The 24,557-nt window shown below is 31.5% G+C and overlaps 1 pseudogene; it reads left to right on the forward strand.

Annotated features, from left to right (window-relative positions):
- The first annotated feature begins 6,557 nt into the window (after positions 1–6,557).
- On the forward strand, positions 6,558–18,695 carry LOC126886047 (coiled-coil domain-containing protein 6-like; annotated as a pseudogene).
- Positions 18,696–24,557: the final 5,862 nt, after the last annotated feature.

Genomic DNA, 24,557 nt, shown 5'->3' on the forward strand with positions numbered 1-24,557 from the left:
AACAAAAAAATCGTACGGCATTTGAAAAAGGAAGGTTTCTTACGTGACAATTTACCACCGTTAGTAAAAAATTCCGGAAAAAAAGATTTTATGGAAATTTGAAAAATTTTTGTGGAAAAATCGCCCGTTTTTCTTCAGTTTTTCATGGTTAAGAAATATTTATTTTTTATTTTTTGGTCAAATTGTGGTAAATTGTCACGTAAAAAACCTTCCTTTTTCAATTGCAGTACGATTTTTTTGTTTCAGATATCCCAATCCTGAGATTAACTGTCAGCCATAATTTTTCGAGGTCTCGACTTTTGCGCCCTCTACAATATTAGTGTATGTGCATAAATGAAAAAAGATATATTTTTTGTACTCTCTAAGAGTTAGATATTAATATGTAAAAAGTTTTATGTTCATTTCTAATAAAGGTTCTGAGAAAAAAATTCTTTAAAAAAATGATTATTTTTGGTCTTCTAAAGTGTACTAGTACCTTATGATCAAGATCCTTGTCGCAGTCCCAGAACATGAAAATTGCTGTGAGTCTTTCATGGGGTGTAATGGCTTTTCTTGTGCAGGTTTCTTGTTTCGATATGTATCCTGTTACCAACTGTAGCAATTGACAACAGATTGACTGTCTATTCGCAAATAATTGCACCAGTCGTCAGGATTGCCTCTCTGTGTTTCAGTAACACTTTTCTGTTCAAAAAGCCAATTTGATTGACCATCTATTCATCTCTTTTCGCCTCAGTCGTTCTATCGTTGTAGTTAAAACATAAAAGAAAACCGAAGAAAAACATGTATACAAGAGACAAAACATACATTTTATAAAACGTTGTTATGTCCGACAAAACGTAGAATAAAACTGAATGAAAACTGGCCTTGAATGTTCAATTTGTTGTTGGCTTCGAATTTCAAACCTTGGAACTCGAATTTCCTCTCACGTCAAGTATAAATTCTCTCCACCACACCACCGAACTTTAAAGCTCCAGTATTTTCATTCTGTATTATCCTTATACTTAATTTTGCCAGGCTTCAATAAAATATCCCGTAACTCCTCACTATTTGATACTTCAAGTAACACTATACTAAATTTACAATCAAGATGCAGTAGAAATAAACAAACCAATACACTTAAATGCTACTAGGAGCACTCTCGAATCATAATTTACAATGTATGTATATTGATTGTAAATCCCAAATCATGATTTCCAAAGTTTATACATTGTAAATTATGATTCGGGAGTGCTCCTAGTAGCATTTAACGTGTCTTGGTTTGTTTATTTCTACTGCATCTTGATTGTAAATTTAGTATAGTGTTCTCAAAACATACAATAGGGATGTTCACTAATTTTTAAATATAGTTAAATTCAATAGATTACAAGGTATATAAAAACGTAACAATCATAAAACTGTTTAAAAATGCATATTTTTTAAGATAAATGAGTTAATAATGTTGATTTTCTTGAAGGCTAGAAAAACGGTACCCTGCAGCGAGGCTACGGTCTGTGACGTCAGCAGTCGTAACGTCTTTGATCGACGACTAGTTTTGTATACTTATTTACACAGTGTATTTGAATGTGCGCAGTTTTTTACGTATTTAATTATTAAAAATAAAGCCAAATAAGTGGTGTTTTGTTCCTGGGTGTGTAAATACATCCAAAAACAGTTCTGACAAGATTTTTATTACCGTTCCAACCAATTTAAAACAGAAAAAGAAATGGTTTGTTGCAGCTAGAACTTAAAATAACTAACTTAAAGAACTAACTTAATAAAATAAACATTATAGAAGTTTTCCAGAGACTTTCGGCCCTTGGTAATAATGTAATTGTTCTTTCTGCATTTACATTTTTCAAAAATACTTATTAGTTTTCTCAGGATTCGAAAAAAATGAATGAATTTAAATAGCATTGAACCAAGATTTTGCACCTACCCCCTTAAAGAGTAAATGAAAAAGTTTCGGGACCTCAAATTTGTATCCCTTAAACTGGGATATTCCTAAAAACGGGATTCTAATAATACATACAGTAAAAGTAAACCTTGAAATAACTACATGTGGATGTAGGTATGACTTTATATTATATTAAAGTCATTAATAATTTAGTGAAAAGATTGGTTGAAATGAAAATGTATAATACCCAAGTTCAAAAATATTTTTTACCTTGGAACAGTTGTCAACTCGAAATACGAAACAACCGAAATAAGATCTAGAGTTGAAAAGGACATAGCAACATTTAACAACATGCATGAGAAATATTTTCACCCATTGCGACATAATATCTCTCCCACTAAAAATGCGGCTGCTAATATGTTATTATTTCCGGTCTTGCTATATGGCGCATAGGCCTGGACAATAATGGAAACATTAATGAAAAATCTTCGAGATGTGGGTGTACCCACGTATCCTTAAAATATCCTGGGCGACCCACACCAACGTACAGGTATTGCGTCGAATGGGAAAACAAAAAGAAATCTCTTTTACAATTAAGAAACGAAATCTTAAATATTTCGGTCATATCATGAGGCATGATAAATATCGTATACTCCAACTGATAACGCAAGGTAAAATAGAGAGCAAACGCGGACCCGGAAGAAAAGACACTCGATGACTTAAAAACTTACGCCAATGATTTGGACAAAAATCGATCGAGTTATTCAGAAACGCCTCAAATGAAATTAAAATTGCCATGATGATAGCCAACGTCCACAACGGACAAGGCACATGAAGAAGAATAAAAATATTTTTAATACACCTAACCAAGGTAAAGTAATAACCAGCCAATGTATGTATACAATATGCATGCGTACAATGCATGCATACAACTTTCTCTATTTTTTTTTGTGGAGTATTAAGCATTTATTTTTTTAGCTTAAAGAAGACATGGAAAATTATATGAAATATACACTCAGTAAAGCTGTGGTAGACTTATTTTTTTACAAGATGCCAATAAATTATACACCATTGTTACATCTACACTACAGTCGGTAGTTTATACGAATCGGCTTTCTGAAAACCTTCTTCCATTTTATTTGTTTATTTTTGTAAAACCCAAAATATGTCCTTACAAACAGTCTATCCACTTTAAACTAAACAAATTCACTATAAAATTCCACTTTAACCCTGATAAAACAAGAAGAGAACAAAATAAAATGACCTGAAACGTCAAACCGGTAAACAGTAACACTATGAGAATGGCGCGCGCTTGGGGTATGCAACTAGTGACGTCAGGCCAATAGAGAAGCGTTCTTGCAGGAGCGTCATTTGAAATTTTGTTTGGGGGGGGCAAGCACTATATATACAATACATTATATATGATGTTATGATGAATATTGATGTATTTTTTGTAAATTTCAGTCATTTTTTAGGGCCAGGGGGGGCAAATGCCCCCCCCCTGGACGCCCAAATGACGCCCCTGCGTTCTTGAAATTTAAAATAATGCTAGATTTCTAATAAAGATTTTTTATAGAAAGGCTTTTTCAATTTTGTTGATATTTTGGACAATTATTCCTAGGGTGTTTCTTAATCGTTTTACATGTTTGAAATGACTTTTTAATTTTTTGTGAACATCCCTATTATATAAAATTGAGTTCAAAAGAACTTTACACGGTATATGACAAGGATAGTACATAAATGAAAATAGTAGACATTGAAATAATCATAATAATCATTATAAATAACATGCAAAATCATAAAACAATGAGTCGTTGTCAAAAGTACGATTGTTATTTGCGTTAAAAGAGTAAATTTATGTCGGAGAGTGTGTTCAAGTAACGACCTAGGACAACTTGGTCAGAACCAGATCCGTAAATCAAAAGGAAGGTCGGCTGAACGTACATACACACTCACAGAGACATATATTTCCTTGACGTTGGCTCATATTTCAAATTTTACATATGAATATACCGTTGTTGATGACACAGTTACCCACGAAAGCGAAATTTTACACGGAACCACATTTTTCCGGAGGTTTTTGGCCTATTTAGATGTCGAGACGAGATTTGAACCTACGCTATCATAATAAATGTTTACTTCTTTTGTGACGATGTTCTTCTTCTCCAACTCGAAGGATATTTATGTCGGAGTAACAAACAGTTCAATGGACAGGAACTAACATAGGACATCGCACACATCTTATGGAAAATATAATGTCACTCAAATTCAATAAAATTTATACGAATAGATTCGTTTTAAATTAACGGTCAAATCATTGCGCCAACTCTTAATTATGATTAATTACGGCGCAAATTGCAATTAAAGTTTATCGAAATCACATTTTTGGAGTCAGTAAAACTGTCAGTTACAATCACTATTGCTCTGGGTGCTATTCAAAAGAGCTTAAACCCCGCTGGGCCTAAGCGGATTAGTGATACTAATCCGCTGATTTATGGAGTACCGACAATTTGGGTATTATAAAATATTTTTTCTCTCTCTATCTTATGTACGTATCCATTTGATTTCAGATTTATTTATATCAATTTCTGCTCTTATTATTGAAAATATGGAGTTGGCGCAATGATAAGATTTGACCGTTAATTTAAAACGAATCTATTCGTGTAAATTTTATTGAATTTGAGTGACATTATATTTTCCATAAGATGTGTGCGATGCCCTTTATCATTTATCATTGCAATTTATTTCCGTACCTCGTAAAGAGCCTTCTTTTTTTCTTACCATTGATTGGTTGGTTTTCATTGTCGAGATTATTCCAGTTTATACAGGTAGTCCTGTCGCCAGTGGGGGTACAACGGCCTCCTTAATTCAGATGGACTTACCCAAGTTTTTTTATGTATTTTGACCCGTAGAACACGAATTTTTTGGGTAACAGTCGATCCGGATGTCGATAAGATTGTTATGAACAAAGAACTTGAGGAATCACATATCAGCGATTTTTCGCAAAACAAAACATTGTTTTGTATTTTTTGGGTCATTCTAAGCAAAAAATGTTTTTACAAGTTTTTTCGTAGGATGCATAGTTTTCGACATAAACGCGGTTGAACTTTCAAAAAATCGAAAAATTACAATTTTTGAACCCGAATAACTTTTGATTGAAAAATAAAATAGCAATTCTGCTTACCGCATTTGAAAGTTCAAGTCAAATTCTATCGGTTTTGATTACTTTCATTGCTAAAAATTAATTTTTTTATTGTTAAACAAAGCTATAAACACATAGTGATTGAATGAAGTTTTCAATGCATTTCCCATTTGAAATCGAACGAGTAGGCGCACATACAGACAATTTCTACGTAGATTACGTATAGTCCGTCCGCTATAACTTTTCCCATGCGATACGATTCATTTTCAATCAAATTAAGTCAAAACAGAAAGTGAAACGTACGCCGATGTGTGTAGTATACAGTATACAGTAAACAAAATGTATATACACATCGACGTTCGTTTCAATTTATGTTTTGACTTAATTTTATTGAAAATGAATCGTACCGCATGGGAAAAGTTATAGCGGACGGACTATACATTAAAACGCATGCATTGGGCACGGGAAACACTATGTGTTTGTGGCTTTGTTTAACAAATGAAAACTTAATTTTTAGCAATGCAAATAATCAAAACCGATAGAATTTGACTTGAACTTTCAAATGCAGTAAGCAGAATTGCTATTTTATTTTTGAATCAAAAGTTATTCGGGTTCAAAAATTGCACTTTTTCGATTATTTGAAAGTTCAACCGCGTTTATCTCTAATACTATGCATCCGTCGAAAAAACTTTTTGCTGAGAATCACCCAAAAATACAAAAAATGTTTTGTTTTGCGAAAAATCGCTGTTATGTAATTCCTCAAGTTCTTTGTTTATAACAAACTTATCGACATCCGGATCAACTGTTACCCAAAAAATTCGTGTTCTACGGGTTAAAATACATAAAAAAAACTTGGGTAAGTCCATCTGAATTAAGGAGGCCGTTGTACCCCCCCCCCCCCCCCCCTGGCGACATAACTAAGGCCAAATTCTGGATAATAAATATTAGATTGTCTCCCAAAAATGTTTTTTTCTTCAAAAATTTTCTTGTTCGGAGATGTGTATGTGTATCTACAATCAAAGATAGTTACTATCTTCCTCCATTCCTGTTTGTTATTTGCTTTTTCTTTCCAATTACTTACATTGAGATACTTCAGGTCGTCATTAACTTCATCACTTCTTCTGGTGGCTCTCTGGCCTTCCTTTTCTCTTTTTACCACCTTTTTATTGTAGCGCTTACCAATATTTTTGACATTTTTACTTGGATCATTCTTTGGACATGTCATAACTATCAAAGATGTAGACTTAACCATTTTATAGTAGGCTCCTTATACAATTCTTTTAACTCTGATGACTGACGTGTCCACTGATGATCATTTCCCCCAAATATCTTTTGAAGTTTTTTCTTTTCCATGTTTTAACATCGATGGCTCAGTTTTTCTTGTATTCCGGGTTTCTGAGACATTATATTGATTTTATTACTGTTTTATACGTTCTTAATTTAGCTGCTTTGGATATATTTAAGATTCAGCCGTTTTTAGATGTCGAGACGAGATTTGAACCTACGCTATCATAATATGTAAATGTTTACTTGTTTTGTAAGATGTTCTTCTCTTCTACTCGAAGGATATTTTATGTCGGAGTAACGAACGGTTCAATGAACACAACAGGAACTAACATAGGTAAAATCATTCATCAAAAATGTGAATCTCGGGAGATATAATTTTTTTCCGTACCTTGTAAATAGCTTTCTTCTGTTGGTTACCATTGGTTGGTGCTCATTGTCAAGAAATTTTAGAAAATAAACATTCCATTACCTCCCAAACCAAAACTGTTTGATTTTCTTGTTCGGAGATATGTACAAGAAGTATAAGATTTATCTTTCATTTTTTGGTTTTTACGGGACAAAAAACTAACTTTACTTAGTTTCTAACTTTCTTTGCAACCTTTAAACTTTGCGTTCTACTGGTTGACCCATACTTCTTTTTTGTTATCTTTCTTCTTCTTTTGGCATCATAACCCTGGATGGGTCTTTGTGTGTCTGGCTATGTCCTTCCTTTCAGATCTCTCCTTTGCTCTTCTCTCCATTGTCTTGTATTCATAGTTTTTAAATCGTCTTCCACGTCATCAAATAATCTCGTTCTGTCCCTTCCTTTTTTATATCTGGTTTTCGGCTTCCAGTATGATATTTTCTTTATTGTTTTTGTTTTTGTATCTTCTTGTCGCTGAACATGTCCCAGCCATGGCAGTCTTTGACTTTTCACAAATCTTACAATATCGTACCCTTCAATTAATGTATTAGTTTTCTCGTTTCTCCTGATTCTCCATGTCATGTGCTGTCTTCCTCTTGCACCGGGCCGTTTAATTTTCTCAGCTTCTTTCTCTCGAGTGTCTTGAGTTGAGCTTCATATTTTCTGTCATTATGTTCTCTGTGAGTAGATCTCCGTCCTTGTTTGGTCTAGAAGTCTAGACGAGTGTATGCTTTCTTTATTATTTTATAGGATTGCCTGCTTTCTTTTATATAATTTTCTGAATATGCTGCTTTCGTGTCAATTGGATTTCGCTCTAGGATTTCTTGTACTTGTTTTTCCAAAGACTCTCTGTTTTTTCTTCTGCACATTCAAGTCACTTCTATTCTCTTTTCGTTATAAATTTCCCTGCTATTTCTTGCGTTTTGTGTTTCCTTGAAACTTCTTTCGTTTTTGAAGTTATACTTCTTTACCGGCGATAGAGGGTGAATTTTTATATTTTAAAACCTATCAGCCCGGCGCATGCGCATTATAACTTTGTTCTGATTGGATGTTCAAATGACATGTCAAAAATTATCCGATATGGCAGCTGTAGGACAGCTGTGGTTTGGAGGTAAAGGTAAACAAATGTATAATATATTAGTTTTATTGTTGTGAGGACAGAAACAAAAAAGTTTATAATATTGTAGTGACTTTAAAATAGTTTTTAAAAGCAACAGGTACGTAATAATTGTTAATGTATCATGGGTATAAACCTACCTATTTGATCTGCCAAAATACATAGTATGTAATACTTTTATTTATATAATTTGATTACCATCAAAATTTCTATCAATATTCACCTAATATATTGTTTTCTTACTCTATGTTTTGTTGTATTTTTTCAATTCTAAATCATTTCAATTCAAAATTAAAATAATTTGATCAATTTTCAAAATATCAAAATATCACAAGTTTAATCCGTTTAGTTAGTCGATCTTCGTAAATAATGACACATACTGTCCGTGGCTAAGCGTTGAAAGCGAATGAATTCCAATACCAACCGCGCATATCAGCGCTGGTTCGAGTCCCAATAGAAACTTTCTTTTTTGTTTTTTTTAATACATTTTATGATTGTAAGTATATTTATTATATAATTGTATTTTCAGAAAATACGTATTTAGTTAAAAAAATTTTCGACAATTAATGTTCAGACATCATTTGTGGCTTGTTTAATGTGTTTGTGTGTGTTTTATTCTTTTATTATTTTAATTTTTGGCACTGTTCTAATAAAAATGTTTGAGAAGTAGTAAGTATAAATTAGTTTAATATTTAAACAAAATATAAATAAAAAGTATATTAATTTCAAAAAAAAAAATCAATAACCATTTTCAATTTCGTTGCAAAACGAAAAAACACAGCCGAACCATATTCTAGTCCAATCAGAGAGTGCTGCAAGCACCCCTACCGGTTTCGAAACTTATTAGTCTCTCATCAGGAGGCACATATGCTGCTCTCCCTGATCCAACCAAAACAGACCCCAGCGTGCAGTCCCGGATTGCAACGAACGAAATGGCATAGATGCCCTAGCGGCAACTGCTAGCAAAAAGACTAAGTTTTCACTCTAATGGCATATAAAACAACATAATGCTATTCTACATCCCACCAGAGAAGGTTCCCATTGTTTTCATTCTGGTGGGATGTAGAATAGCATTATGTTGTTTTATATGCCATTAGAGTGAAAACTTAGTCTTTTCATATTAATTTCGTTTAAATCATATAATACAAGTATAACTTCTTACGTGCGTACAAAGTACACACACATTCTTTTTTTTTTTTTTCATTTGGTAGTACTAATTTACTGGTCACCTCGTTACTCTATTTTATACGAGTGTTAAGATTAAATTCAAGAATATAAACCATTATTAATAACTGTTTTTTGAGGTAAATCGCGTAAATTAAGTATTTCAAAAAGCAAACAAATCGTATAGATCCGAAAATATACAATAATTTTCCTAACCAAAATCGCTCTCGAAGTATGCCATAGAAAAGGAGATTGGTTTACGTATTTTGTCGATATTGTATTCGTCTATTTTATTTATAACCTCTTAATGTAAACAAAACCCAAATAGATACCGAGATCTCAACATCAGATATAGCAAATTCTTCTGCTTTTTGTAATCCTGACACTGGTGTCAACATTAAAACAAAGTTGCTCTCAAACTGAGTGTATTTTGAAATCCACAACGTAAACAAAACAACCAGAGTTTAAAATATTCAAAATAAATTCCTAGTTATCTCACATCTAAACAATGTGTGAACTGGGATTAGTTAACGAATTGTTGGTAACATACAGCTAATAAGATATGCCTTCTTGGGCTATTACTGGTTAGGATACTGTTATATTGACCTCTAAGAAGAGATTATCATAATAAGAATGCGCTTGTTCACTAGATAGAAGGGAAAGACTGAAGACAGGCGTTGTGGTTTTATTTATTTCAATTGTTTTTCTCTTCGGAGAATGTTATTGCCATTAGTAAACTACGAAACTGTTTACAAATGTGAAAAGATCTTACATGGATATCAAACAAAAACCACTATGCAAATAACTGTAGATGGTTTTTACAATAAATATATTTAAGCACTTGACAAATTGTTTAAAAATGAATAAAATCTGGATGCCCACAACATTACCGGATCTTTGTCTTTAAGAAAGGGAAAAATAATTGAATCTAAGTAGGTTCCTACACTTTTTAAATAACGAGGCGATATGAAATTATAATGTATAGTCCAAGTAATGAAGCTTAAAATAGGAAAAAACCTCGCAATTTTTACAGAATGGATCGATTTGCCTGAAAATTTGAGAATAAGTAGTGAATAGTCCAAGGATCAAAATCTATATCATGCCAAAAGGCGCTTTTACCATGGGGGTGGTTGTCACCCCATCTGGGGGGTTCAAATTTTTTCTTATATTTTAATCACAAAAGTTGGCAAAAGGTTCATTCTAAGCAAAAAACGTTCCATACATTTTTTTGATAAAATTGATAGTTTTCGATTTATTCGCTATCGAAAGTGTTAGTTTTATATCGAAAAAATCAATGTTTTTAATAAGTTTTCTGCTAATAACTCCAAAAGTTTTCGTTTTATCAAAACAACTTTACTTAACAAAAATATACCTTTTGAAAAAATAAACAAAACCGTTTTTTTAAATTTTCTTTAGGACCAATAGTAATCGAGCTATACTGTATTATATGTTGGCTTTTCTTAGTCAAATGCTAAATATTGTAGTTTCACAGTCAAAAGACGGGAAAACCATGCATTTTTAGAGGACAACTTGTTCAAACTAATTTAAAATACTTAAAAATATCTATCTCCAGAAATAAAAAAAGTCTCTACCTCAAAAATTAAGTGACATAATGAAAAGAATGTCAGTCCCTATTTTCTTCAGCGAAAAGGTGATCGCAAGCAACCCCCTAATCACCACCCTAATTAAAATTAGTCATTGACCTTATTTGATCTTTTTTATTTACGTATTATTAATAGGTTCTAGAAGTTTGACCGGCTTAGAATGATTAGTTTAAAAAAATGGAGTTAAAATGAATAACTAATTTTTGTAGTTTGGAAAAAAATGGCCTTTTCTTCAGAATAGCAAGATGAGCATCAGAGATACGAAAAAATATTTAAATATGAAATTTTAGCTTATTTAATTCCCAAGAAGCTGGTTTGCAAAAATTTTTATTACGTCAAAAATTGAGTGAGCTATTGACAATTAAAACTTGTAATAATATGCAAAAACCACCTTTACCAACCCTTTCAAAGTCACCTCTTTTTGCGAATGAGGATATTAAAAAGATTTAATACTAATAGTCTTATAGATCTTGTAAAAACCTACAAAATTGTTATTTAATAAACTTTCTAAGATAAAAAATAAAAAAGTTACGGTAAAAAAATCAATATATTTTTTTGAAAAAAAAGGAGACATCCAATTGGAAGCATAATAATGTAAGTAAGCCGTGTTTTAAGTCATTGGCCTTATTCATTCTTATTTATTTATGTATTATTAATAGATTCTAGAAGCTTGGCTGGTTTAGAATGGTTAGTTTTAAAAAAACTGAAGTTAAAAGCGAATAACCAATTTTTGTAGTTTGGTAAAAAAGACCATTTTCTTCAGAATAGAAAGATTAGCATCAGAGATACGAAAAAATGTTTAAATATAAAATTGTAGGTTATTTAATTCCCAAGAACTTGGTTTGAAAAAATTTTTTCTACGGCAAAAATTTAGTGAATCGCAAATGAGTAAGTATATCGAAAAACATTGATTTTTTCTATACAAAACTAACACTTTCGATAGCGAATAAATCGAAAACTGTTAATTTTATCAAAAAAATGTATGGGACATTTTTTGCTTAGAATGAATGTTTTTATCAACTTTTGCGGTCAAAATATATTAAAAAATTTCCACCCCCAAGATGGAGTGGCAACCACCCCCATGGTAAAAGCGCCTTTCGGTATCATATAGATTTTGATTCTTGGACTATCCACTACTTATTCTCAAATTTTCAAGCAAATAAATCCATTCTGTAAAAATTGCGAGGTGAAAAGCTTCGGTTCCTGGCCTAGTAATATAATATAATAAAATTATAATGTAATGTGAAAAATTGTTTTTTTTATTTTTTAAACTTTTCGGATCATTCTTTTAAGAAGAATGATTTCATTTTTGTAAACGTTGTGTGAGTTGCTTCATTTCTACATTTGTTCTTTTTACTTGTGTCTTCTTGGTCTCTTATGTAGCATCCCAGATAGGATCCTGAATGCTGCCGAGAATTTTATTAAATTGATTGGATTTTAAAATAAAACTGACCAATTAACTTTATTCAATTAGCGATCCTCGACTTCCATTATAAAATTGATGAAACTATAAAACTGAGCTTGTACGCTTGACTAATTAGTCCAGGCTGTGAGTGAAAAAACGTGTAATTCAGGAATTGTTTAAACCTGTTAGATGTTGTAAAGGATAATGTCAGGAATAACTTCTATTAAAATATAACACCTAATTTTGGGTGCCTATAACGTTTCTAAGTTGTAAAATTTGTAACTTTTAGAGATTTTTTATTTCTGCAGCTTTATTTTAGAGAAAAACTGTCAAATAAAAAGTTGTAGGAAATTAAAAAACGTACAATGTGCGCTATGGGCTAAATTGTTATTGCAAGACATCCCGGTAAATGTCCAAAATTGCCCTTTTTGCAATTATTGCATTCTTTATTGTAAAAATAATTATTTTTTATTCATTATGGCTTTAAAATGAAGATCTTTCAAATCCAAACATAAAAAAATTGTAAAGCTCGATTGATTAATTTGTCGTTTAAAATGAAGATCTTTCAAATCCAAACATAAAAAAATTGTAAAGCTCGATTGGTTAATTTGTTGTTTATACAGTATGTCCCTGTAAGTTTTATCCATATGGAAAACTTTTTTATTATTAATTTTACGAAAAAAAGTTATTCTTTATAAAAAGCTCTGCATGATCCAAAACCTGAGATTTAACCATCAAATATAAAATTTTTTGAATATTATACGAGGTATGTCAAAAAGTTTGAATTTCACTCAAGAGTAAAGTAGCTTTATTTTTCACAATATTGAAAATTGCTATTATGAAAAGTTGTTTGGAATTAAAAACTGTATTCTAGTATGCAATTACATCCTTCTAATTGACAAATTTTTTTTTTGAAAAATTATGGATAACTAGCATTATTTTCAGTTATTTTAATTCAAATACCTCTTTTATTATTAATTTTACGAAAAAAAGTGATTTTTAATAAAAAGTTCTGCATGGTCGAAAATCTAAAATACAACCATCTTTTGTCAAATTTTATCAATTTTATACGAGGTATGTCAAAAAATATGAATTTCGCTCAAGAGTAAAATACGTTTATTTTTCACAATATCGAAAATTGTTATAATGAAAAGTTATTTAGAATTAAAAACTATGTTTAAGTATGTAATTACATCCTTCTAATTGAAATATTCTGAACTATAAAGGTACTTTACTTTTGATCTAAATTTATTTTTTTGACATACCTCATATAAAATTGATAAAATTTGATATAAGATGGTTGTATTTTAAGTTTTAGACCATCCAGAACTTTTTATTAAGAATCACTTTTTTTCGTAAAATTAATAATAAAAGAGTTATCAGAATTGAAAAAACTGAAAAAATAATGAGATCCATAATTTCTCAAAAAAATTTTTTTTTTCAATTAGAAGGATGTAATTGCGTATTAGAATATAGTTTTTAATTCCAAACAACTTTTCATAATAGCAATTTCCAATATTACGAAAGATAAAGCTACTTTACTCTTGAGTGAAATTCAAACTTTTTGACATACCTCGTATAATATTCAAAAAATTTGATATTTGATGGTTAAATCTTAGGTTTTGGACCATGCAGAGCTTTTTATAAAGAATAACTTTTTTTCGTAAAATTAATAATAAAAAAGTTTTCCATATGGATACAACTTACAGGGACATACTGTATAAACAACAAATTAATCAATCGAGCTTTACAATTTTTTTATGTTTGGATTTGAAATATCTTCATTTTAAAGCCTTAAAGAATAAAAAAGCTATTTTTACAATAAATAATGCAATTGAAAAAACCGCAATTTTTGACCTTTCGCAATAACAAATTAACGAAATTAAACTTACTTGAGGAAAGTAACCAAATATGGAATAGTGCCCTAATATGGAATTCCTTGATTTCTCCGAAAATATAAGTTGAAAGCGCACTACAAGACCATCCTCTATTTCAGTCGCTCTCTTTATTATCGTACTCAGACCTCTGTGTCAGATGCGCAAACGATACGTGTCTGACAGGCGCGTTTTGTTTTATCCTCTCGCGAAAATTTCAAAGGTATTCAACGAGTATTATTGGTTATTATGCATGAATACAGACTTGTTATGCTATTGCGTATATCAATAGTCCCTTTATTTTGATATTTTATGACCTTCTGTAATTAAAACATTACGACTTAAAAAAATGTTGATACTAGTTTGAACTAATGTACAAATCCAAATATGGACAGTCGTTGGTGCCTAATTATGGAATAGTGGATTAAGTGTAAGTGGGCTCATTATGACTGTGCTGGTCCCGAGTTTCATATATGGATCTGTGATATCTGCAAGTGAATTAAGCTACTTCTTTCATTTTTCACAATTTTCTTATTTAAATTTATTTGATCTCAGATGTTTATGTCTATTTTTGTTATTGATATGTTGGTTTATGCCTATATTCCATATATGGGTACCTATTCCATATTTGGTTACTTATTTGGGATTTTGTTTTTTTGTTCGATTTTTTTTTGTTAATTAAGTTATTTAATAGAAGGCTTTTAATTACTACATAAAAATGTATGACTGATGTGTCATAACATTAAATTGTTTTTATTTCTATAAAGGTATTATTTTATATCCCCAAAACAAAATGGTATTCCATAATTGGCGACTTTCCTCTATAGCCCAAATTGTAGGTTTTTTAATTTCCTACAACTTTTTATTTGAAAGTTTTTCTCTAAACTCAATATCCTGAGCTGCAGAATTAGCTTAGGATATTTATTTTAGAGAAAAACTGTCAAATAAAAAGTTGTAGGAAATTAAAAAACGTACAATGTGCGCTATGGGCTAATTTCGTTAATTGTTATCGCAAATCGTAAATTGTTATTGCAAGACATCCCGGTAGAAGTCCAAAATGGCCCTTTTTGCAATTATTGCATTCTTTATTGTAAAAATAATTATTTTTTTATTCATTGTGGCTTTAAAATGGAGATCTTTCAAATCCAAACATAAAAAAATTGTAAAGCTCGATTGATTAATTTGTTGTTTAAAATGAAGATCTTTCAAATCCAAACATAAAAAAATTGTAAAGCTCGATTGGTTAACTTGTTGTTTATAAACATTATAAAATGAAGATCTTTCAAATCCAAACATAAAAAAATTGTAAAGCTCGATTGGTTAACTTGTTGTTTATAAACAACAAATTAACCAATCGAGCTTTACAATTTTTTTATGTTTGGATTTGAAAGATCTTCATTTTAAAAGCCTTAAAGAATAAAAAAGCTATTTTTACAATAAATAATGCAATTGAAAAAACCTCAATTTTTGACCTTTCGCAATAACAAATTAACGAAATTAAACTTACTATAGCCCAAATTGTAGGTTTTTTAATTTCCTACAACTTTTTATTTGAAAGTTTTTCTCTAAACTCAATATCCTGAGCTGCAGAATTAAAAATATTTAAAAATTGCAATTTTTACAACTTAAAAACGTTTTAAATAAATAGGCACCCAAAATTAGGTGTTACAATCTAGTAGAAGTGATTTCTGTCATCATCTCAGGATTTACAACATCTGATAGGTTTCAAAAATTCCTGAATTATAACACGTTTTTTCACCCACATCCTGGACTAAATGTTCAGTAGTTCGTTAAATATATTTACATTTTTGAAATAAAACGATAAAACGACGCAAGTCTAATCTTCGAAACAATGATGAGGCAATAAAAGCCGCTCGTTATGTCTGCCATTTTGTTACGACTAATTATAATGTAGGAATAGATCTTATCTTAAACGTTTGTTCGAGATAACGTGTATTGTTAACAGTTAAAATGCTTCACTGATTACTACTCATTACAAACAAAATTCATAACCGATCGTAATTATTTCGGTTTTTCAGGTTTCGAGTAAAAGTTCACTGATAATAGCGAATGCTTCCATAAATAATGCTTCATACCGTTTAAAAAGGACACCATTAACTGGCTTTTGCTCTTTTTATCAATAAAAGCTCAAGAGGTTCATAAAAAGCTTGTAGATATATTAAAAAGCAAAAATATTGACAGTCGTGACATGAAAATTATATCTAATATAATATATTAGATATAAATATTAGATATAATTTTCATGCCACGACTGTCAATATATTATATTGGAATCAAACTGCCAAGGTAAGAGTTGACAACCAGGACACCCAAGATATCAAAATACAGAGAGGAGTCCGTCAGGGTTGCGTGCTGTCTCCACTAGTTTTCAATGTCTACAGTGAAGCGGTATTTCAAGAAGCGCTCTCAGATTCAATAGAAGGTATATCTATCAATGGAGAAGTTTTGAACAACTTACGTTTTGCAGACGATACAATAATAATAACGGATAACAACAATGATTTACAGAACGTAATGCAACGCCTTAATTAACGCTGTCATGAGTACGGACTGAAGATGAATTTAAAGAAAACTAAATGCATGATCCTAACTAAATCAGCACACGCAAACATCCAATTGACTATTGAAGATACTGTAATTGAGAGTGTGGATAACTACAAATACTTAGGAACATGGATAACATCAAATGTAGACCAAACCAAAGAAATTAAGACACGTATTGAAATAGCACGTGCATCATTCATTAAACTTAAAAAGTTTCTTTGTTGTCGGGATATAAGGTTAGAATTACGCCTAAGGATGCTTTGATGTTACGTGTTCTCTACTCTTCTTTATGGCTTGGAAGCGTGGACGTTGAAACAAGTCCATTTGAATAAGTTGGCCGCCTTTGAATTTTGGTGTTACAGTAAAATCCTACGAAGATCATGGATTCAAAGAATGTCGAACGTGGAAGTAACTAGAAGGATAGGAAATCAACCGGAAATAATAGGTTTGTTCTAGCAAACAGTCAAACTAGTCAGAAACCGTCAGCAAACAGTTGGTCAGTGAGAGAACATAATACAATCACCAGTGCTATCCCCTCTACTCGCGCTGGTCGACTATTCGCTGATGGTTTCAAACCGTTTGAAACTGATGCTAGAACAAACCTATTACTAAATATCAAAAGACGAAAACTTGAGTACTTGGGACATGTGATGAGAGGGCAAAAATTATTACAACTTATTATGCAAGACAAAATCCGAGGAAAGCGAAATGTGAGAAGACGAAGAACATCCTGGCTTAAGAACTTACGGGAATGGTTCGAATGCAGTAGTGCAGAGCTATTTAGAGCGGCAGTCAACAGTGTCCGCATTGCCATGATGATTTCCAACCTTCGATAGAAGATGGAACTTAAAGAAGAAGAAGGTTCTTAAATTGTTTTTGTTTTACGTTTATACCTACTCAAGTTCGTACTTAAATTACATATATCATCAACATTTCACTAATTAAGATTATGCTCAACATCAAGTTTTATTTATTTATTTACAAAGGTCAACAGGTCTAGGGCTAAAATACAATTAATAGGTGTGTTTAATATTTAGATATATATGTATGCACCTACGTCTTACAAGATTTGTATCAAGTGGAGTGACTTTTTGTCCAATCATGATTCTTGCCTTGTCTACTAAATTGAGTTACTATTTTATCTTTCATTTATCCCTATTTGTTTCTCTTTCTTCCCAACCATCCATTCCCTCTTTTCTGAGATCTTCCTGTACGCTATCAAACCATCTTTGTCTGGGTCTTCCTTTCCTTCTCTTCGCGCCTGATGTTTGGTTCGTTATACAATTCCTCTAGATCCCTATTTGTTCGTCGCACCCAGCCTTCCACTGTGTTTTTGCCTCCATTTGAGCATTTTCTTTACTCATCTTTCCAATTTCTCCGTATTTGGTTTTTCATTGTCCATACTTCGCTATCATACGTCACTGTGGGCCTTATTACCATTTTATATATATCCTTAACTTTGTTGTTGTTATACTTACATATTTGTAATAGCATATTCCAGTAGCATCGATGGTAGACCAATCATAGTGCCACCCAGTCCCATAACTAGGGAGCAACTTCGGAAGCGTATTGAAAAGTAATAAAACCGGGTGCTGAAGGTATGTAGAGTTAGAAACTTGAATAAATTACGTGTGAAAGTGTTCCAAGAAGAAAACAGGGATCTTAGAAAGATATCAGTTAAAATACAAGAGGAAGCCAAACAAGAGGAGAAATTCATCTCAAATACCTTCTTCAAGAAGATCCAAGTGCACAAAAAGGAGAAAGAAACTTTCGCTCATCATTACGAAAGAGAAGAAGAATGTTTAATCTACAATCTATCGAAAAAATTGACCCAGCTGCGTCATGAGAAATACCGCCTAGATCAGACCCTAGAATTAAAGAACAAGAGTGCTTTGTGGATTATTTCATGAAAAAGATCGAAGAATTGGAGATCGAAACGTTGGCTAAGCAAAACAACGTGGACCAGTTGCGTCGAGAACAAGTTGAGCTTAAAAAATCCTTTAGAGCAAGAATAAGAAGCTCTCGTCAACACATCGTGGAAGTGAATGGATGAATTCGAAGCGGAAAACGCATCTGTCTGATCTAGCCAGTCCTTGAGAGATTAGCAATGGCAATACTGCCAGTAATCTTAGCTTACGTTGCGTTCTACTTAACCATGAGCCAACAGGAGCACACCCAGAAAATGCAGTGTTTTTCAGAAGGAGAGAAACATTAAAAAAGAAAATTTAATGTGGTCCCTATGTTACACAAGTTTGGAGTAAGCTTTGTTATGCTTTTTGTAAGGCAGTTTACATCGGCCAAAGCGGCAGGAGAATAGAGAGCCGTATTTTAGAACATTTAAAATTAATTAATAAATATAAAGACACAGATATTTGCAACGTCCATCAGATCTAACATTACTTGTATCTGTATCATCCAGTCATTTTTAACTGCTCGTTTCTATCTACTAATGTGTCACAGTTGTTCTATAATATACTGCGCTACGGAAACACAAAAGTAAGTAACTTAAATTACAACTTTTCGCTCTATTTTTAAATTTAGATTAATGTATTAATTCATTCGGCGAACTAATATAATTAAAAATACGTAAACCGTCCACAGCACGTGGACGTTGTCACCATAACAGACGAATAATAGTCACTAAATAGAATAGATGGTCGAGGTGACAGATTAAATTTATGAAGTAATGTTTAGCTGAGCGTGGTAATATTCTTTGATTTAGCAGTAATGATTCATCACAATTTGCGCCACTGACAGTCTACTTGCGGTCTCTGTATCACTAATTGGGGACGGAATAGGCTGACTTCGTATTCAATTAATTACTGGGCATGTTTTTGAACATGGTAGAAGTAAATGAGACAACCAGCTTATACCTTTGTATGGTAGTCGATCTTTTTAACTCACAATATGGCGGACTTCGATTAGTCGATAAATACATGCGTTTAATAATGATTACAAACTGGAAAATGATACACAAAGAAAACAAATAGGTAATTTTGCTGTCCATCATAAGCTGAAGAATTATTCCACTAAGTAAAAAAAGTTTCTGAGCTATAGGAAATATAAACACTCAACTAACAGTCCTGAACGTATACATCGTCAATCATATACGAGAATATATCTTCAATCTTGGATACTTTGAGTGTTGTATAATCTGTAGGCTGTCCAAATAATATCCAAATATTCGAGAAAAAAGAGATCATGACAAAAATTTAAAAAATGTGCAAACCACTTCATAATTCGTCATCTTCTCAAATCAGGCACTTCAAAACCATCCAGCCTCAAAAGTCCACTGCTTCCCACCCCGTCTATTTTGCATGAACTGCTCTCATCCATTTTTTTTTATTTAGCCTTTTTAACCCGGGAACAGTCGCGCTCTTTTCTGTCACGTAATTGGTCGCGCGTTAGATTTTGTCTAACAATACGAATTTAGACGCGAATTTACAACAAATCTTGGACATCTTGGCTATTAAAGCACCCTAAATATGTCTGTGTAGATTTTGGCGTTCGATCCGACCATCACTTGTGACATCGTTGCCGTATCCTCTATTTTTTCATATTCTCACGTTACAATTTTTGTGATATTATACACGAGCGTGACACCCTCAAAAAAGCGCTTAGTTTTCGAGATACTGACCAGAGAGGGATGAATGGCTAATTTTATTCATACTTTATATTTTCGAGGGTGCTGAAAACGAAAATGAAGTTTATTTTGAATTTTATGTGGGGGAACATTGTCAAAATCGCAATTTTAACCTAAAAATAAAAAAAAGAAATCACGTTTTTTTGCGTTTACCTCGCTACAACTCTGTTCCATTTTAATATTTTTTTCTGAAATTTTTACACTATATAGCTGTAACATTTCTGAAGACAAAGGTATCTGCGCCTCAAGTTTTTATTCTTATCATGATAAGAAGGTGCGGATTTGTGCATTGCAAAGTTTAATCGCAAAAGTTGTGTAACGAAGTTTAAAATTTAGCTTCTCAGTCACGTTTATTTTAAAGAGTACAAAGAAGTTTTCTGGTAAGTTTTAGATCAAAATGTTTTATAGAAAAAAAAATAGTGCAACTTTTAATGTCAACATTAGAAATCCCCAATATAACGCTTATTTTTTGAGGGACAGACAATCTAGGTCTAATTTCTCACATTTAGTACTATCCTTGGATTATAAGCTTTCATTTGACACCTCATTTGTCATTTTACCTAGTATAATGACGGAGAAGTAAACGTTATTATTCTATTATTCTTGTAGGTACATTTAACATTGATTGAAATTATGAAAGAAATATATAGAAAACAGCATGGCAACACTGTGACCCACAAACATAAAAATTTCAGCCACATTCAGCTGTGCGTTACAAAGGGTGCTTTAATATCCAAGATGTCCCAAATCTTTATAGTACATTCTTTCAGGGTTTTTGCTGTAAATTTTAAAGAACCGCTTGGATTGATTTGAAATTTGGCATACGCATAGCTAACATGTCAAAGAAAAAAAGGGATATTATGCCGATGTGTGCTTTTGCCCTGGATGTGAGTTTCACCCTCTCCAAGGGGTGAAAAAATATACGTCCAAAATAAGTCCGGAAATGGATAAACTGACTAATTCTAAGCAACTTTGGTTCTATAGAGTTTTGTTCACTAAATCAATACTTTTCGAGTTATTTGCAAGTGAATATGTTCATTTTTCAACAAAATAACCACGTTTTTAGACGGTTTTTCGCAAATAACTCAAAACGTAAGCATTTTGTCGAAAAAAATATTCTTAGCAAAACTATAGCCTATCAAAAAGTGAAAAAAAACGGTGTATATAACATTAGGTCTCTATACCTAGCAAATGCAGAGTTATAGCTAATGAAACATAGGTTCATATTCGAAGAATTCCAAATAGAGACCAGTAAGGATCTGTTTTTAGGTGGATGTGAGAGGTGGCATTCAGATTTTTGCGGATAAAGTTAGGTGGTAACTTCGTTAATAATAATTGATTTATGCTCCTTCTCAAATATGCCCGGAACATTAATAAAAAAAATAAAATATTTAAAAATTTTAAAAAATTTCGTTTTTTTTTTCTACTTTTTTTGCTTATAACTTAAAACTATTCATTTTAGAACAAAGGCCTGTAGAAATAAAACAAAGATAATTAAATTTTCTATCAGATGCGATTGGTTAAAAATGTCTTAATTTATCACCCTTGCTTCAAAATAGCAATAAATATAAAATAAGGGGGCAAAACAAGCCTGTCCTTATTCAATGATTTTCCATCACTTAGGTTACAATTGGAACTTTCCTAATTCGCTTAGAAAATTTTTGTAATGTGCTAAAACCGTACACCAAATTTCATTAAAATTGACTTACTAGATTTTGCATAATAATTTTGCAATCTAAACTTTTTTTAAAAAATTAACATTTTTTAAAATCTTGCACAACAAAAACTAGAACATACAAAGATTTGTCAATTTTTTTACATATAAAGAAGTACTCCACCTATCTAATGCACTTTACAGAATTGAAATCGGATTATTTAAGCAGCCTCAGCAATGTTTTAAAGTTGTAAACAATTTTTTGGCTTATAAACAAATTAGTGCTGTGGCCAGGAGGGGGTGCTACGCGCTCCTTTATTTAGATGGACTTACCCAGGTTTTTTTTTATGTATTTTGACCCGTAGAACACGAATTTTTTGGGTAACAGTTGATCCGGATGTCGATAAGATTGTTATAAACAAAGAACTTGAGGAATTACATAAATCGATTTTTCGCAAAATAAAACATTTTTTTGTATTTCTTGGGTAATTCTAAGCAAAAAATGTTGCTACAAGTTTTTTCGTAGGATGCATAGTTTTTGAGATAAACGCGGTGGAACTTTCAAAAAATCGAGAAATTGCAATTTTTGAACGCGAATAACGTTTGATTAAAAAATAAAATAGCAATTCTGCTGACACAATTTGAAAGTTTAAGTAAAATTATACTGGTTTTAATTATTTGCATTGCTAAAAATTAATTTTTTTATTATTAAACAAAGCTATGTGTTTATAAGCCAAAAAACTGTTTATAAATTTAAAACATTGCTGGGGCCCCTTAAATAAACCGATTTTAATTCTGTAAAGTGTATTAGATAGGTAGAGCACCTCTTTATATGTAAAAAAATTAGCCAACTTCTAAATGGTCTACTTTTTGTTCAGAAAGATTTTAAAAAATTTGAACTTTTTTAAAAACATTTAGATTGAAAATTCATTATGCAAAATTTATTAGGTCGATTTTAATAAAATTTGGTACACGATTTAACTATGTTACAAAGAATTTCCTAAGCGAATTACTAAGGTTCTAAGTGCCACCAAAGTGGTTAAAAAATATTGAATAACAACAGGCTTATTTTGCCCCCTTATTTTGTATTTATTGCTATCCTGCAGAAAAGGTAATACCTTAAGACATTTTTTACCAGTCGTATATCATACAAAATTCAATTATCTTTATTTTATTTCTCTACGACTTTGTTCCAAAACGAATCGTTTTAAAGTTATAAGCAAAGAAAGCAGAAAAAAATCGATATTTTTCGAAATTTTTAAATATTTTAATTTTTTTATTAATGTTCCGGGCATATTTGAGAAGGAGCATAAGTCAATTATTATTACTGAAGGTTTCACCTAACTTTATCTGCAAAAATCCGAATGCCACCTCTCACATCCAAAAATAGACGTTTTTTCGCAAATCCTACTGGTCTAATAATTCAATGTGAAATATCCAAATAATGAAGCATTCTTGGGGAAAACACATTACAACTTTTTTAAAGTGTTTAAAAAAAGCTTTATTTCTGTTTTTATAAAAACAAATTCTAGCATCAAATGTAAGCAAGTTACGCTCAAAATAAAGTTGGTCCCTTTGTTTTTGGCAAAAAAAATCATGAAGATCACCTCCCAATTAGCAATTTAAATGAAATTAATCATTACCGCTTCACAAATTACTTTACTTATGTTATGTTTATATGATCTGTAAGTTTCATCGATTTAAAATGCCTATTTTTGAAAAAATTTGGTTTTAAAGTAAAATTTTTAAAATTTTTAATTTTGAAAAAATGTTTTTTTCAAAATAACTTTAAAATTGTTAGAGATACCAAAAATCTTAAACAATAAAAAAAGTCGGCTTTACTTTTCTGAATATTTTGTATTTTCTTGTTTTTCTAGACAAAAATTGGTTAAGATTCAGTGTTTCTAAATTTGCATACACTCGTGATAAGTGACTCGTTGAACCCCTTTTAACTACAGCTCTTTCAAAAATAAGGACTTTAAACCGATGAAACTTACAGTTCATATTATTATGATCAATACATACGCGAGTAAAAAACTTGTGAGGTAGTAACAATTAAGTTCATTGAAATGCTAATTAGGGGGTAATTTTCCCGATTTCTTACGAAAAAAAAAGGGACCAACTTTATTTTGAGCGTAATTTGTTTACTTTTGATACTAAACATTTTTTTTAAAACAAAAATAAGCATTTTTTAAAGAATTTAAAAGTTAAAATGAGTTTTCCCCAAAAAAGTGCTTTGTTTTTTAGCTATGGCACGTTAAAATATTCGATTTGGAATTTGACGAATATGAACCTATTTTTAGCTAGGGGTATGCCAAATTTCATGTCAATCCAAGCAGTTCTTTAAAATTTAGATGTTTTGCAATATTTTACCGTTAAAGAACGTACTATTATGTTATAGTATTTTTATTTACTTGTAATGTTTTAACAAATATTAAAATTTGTTCTCACCAAAAGCCATAAATTTCAAAAAAAAAAGAAGAAGAAAAAAAACATAAAAAAATAAATCTACGCATTACTACACCCTTCCTCGAAGCACTTACGAGTGGAAAGTTATGAGTGCAAAATTGTTCATCAATTTATCACGAAAAAGGATAAACTGTTAGATTTTTCTAACGGCGCGACTGCTCACGGGTTAAATCGTGAGTCCATCGCTTATGGACATCTTCTTTTGTCTTCCCTTGGTTTCCATTCCGATAACCTCTTTGTTCATCGACAATCTTGCGCTTCCATTTCCCATTGTTATACTCCAATCCTAGATAGATCTGCTTCAACACCATCCTTCCATCTTTTTCTGGTACGACCTGATCTTCTACCCTCTCGTCT

Source organism: Diabrotica virgifera, chromosome 6, assembly GCF_917563875.1.
Source record: "Diabrotica virgifera virgifera chromosome 6, PGI_DIABVI_V3a".
Lineage (NCBI taxonomy): Eukaryota > Metazoa > Arthropoda > Insecta > Coleoptera > Chrysomelidae > Diabrotica > Diabrotica virgifera.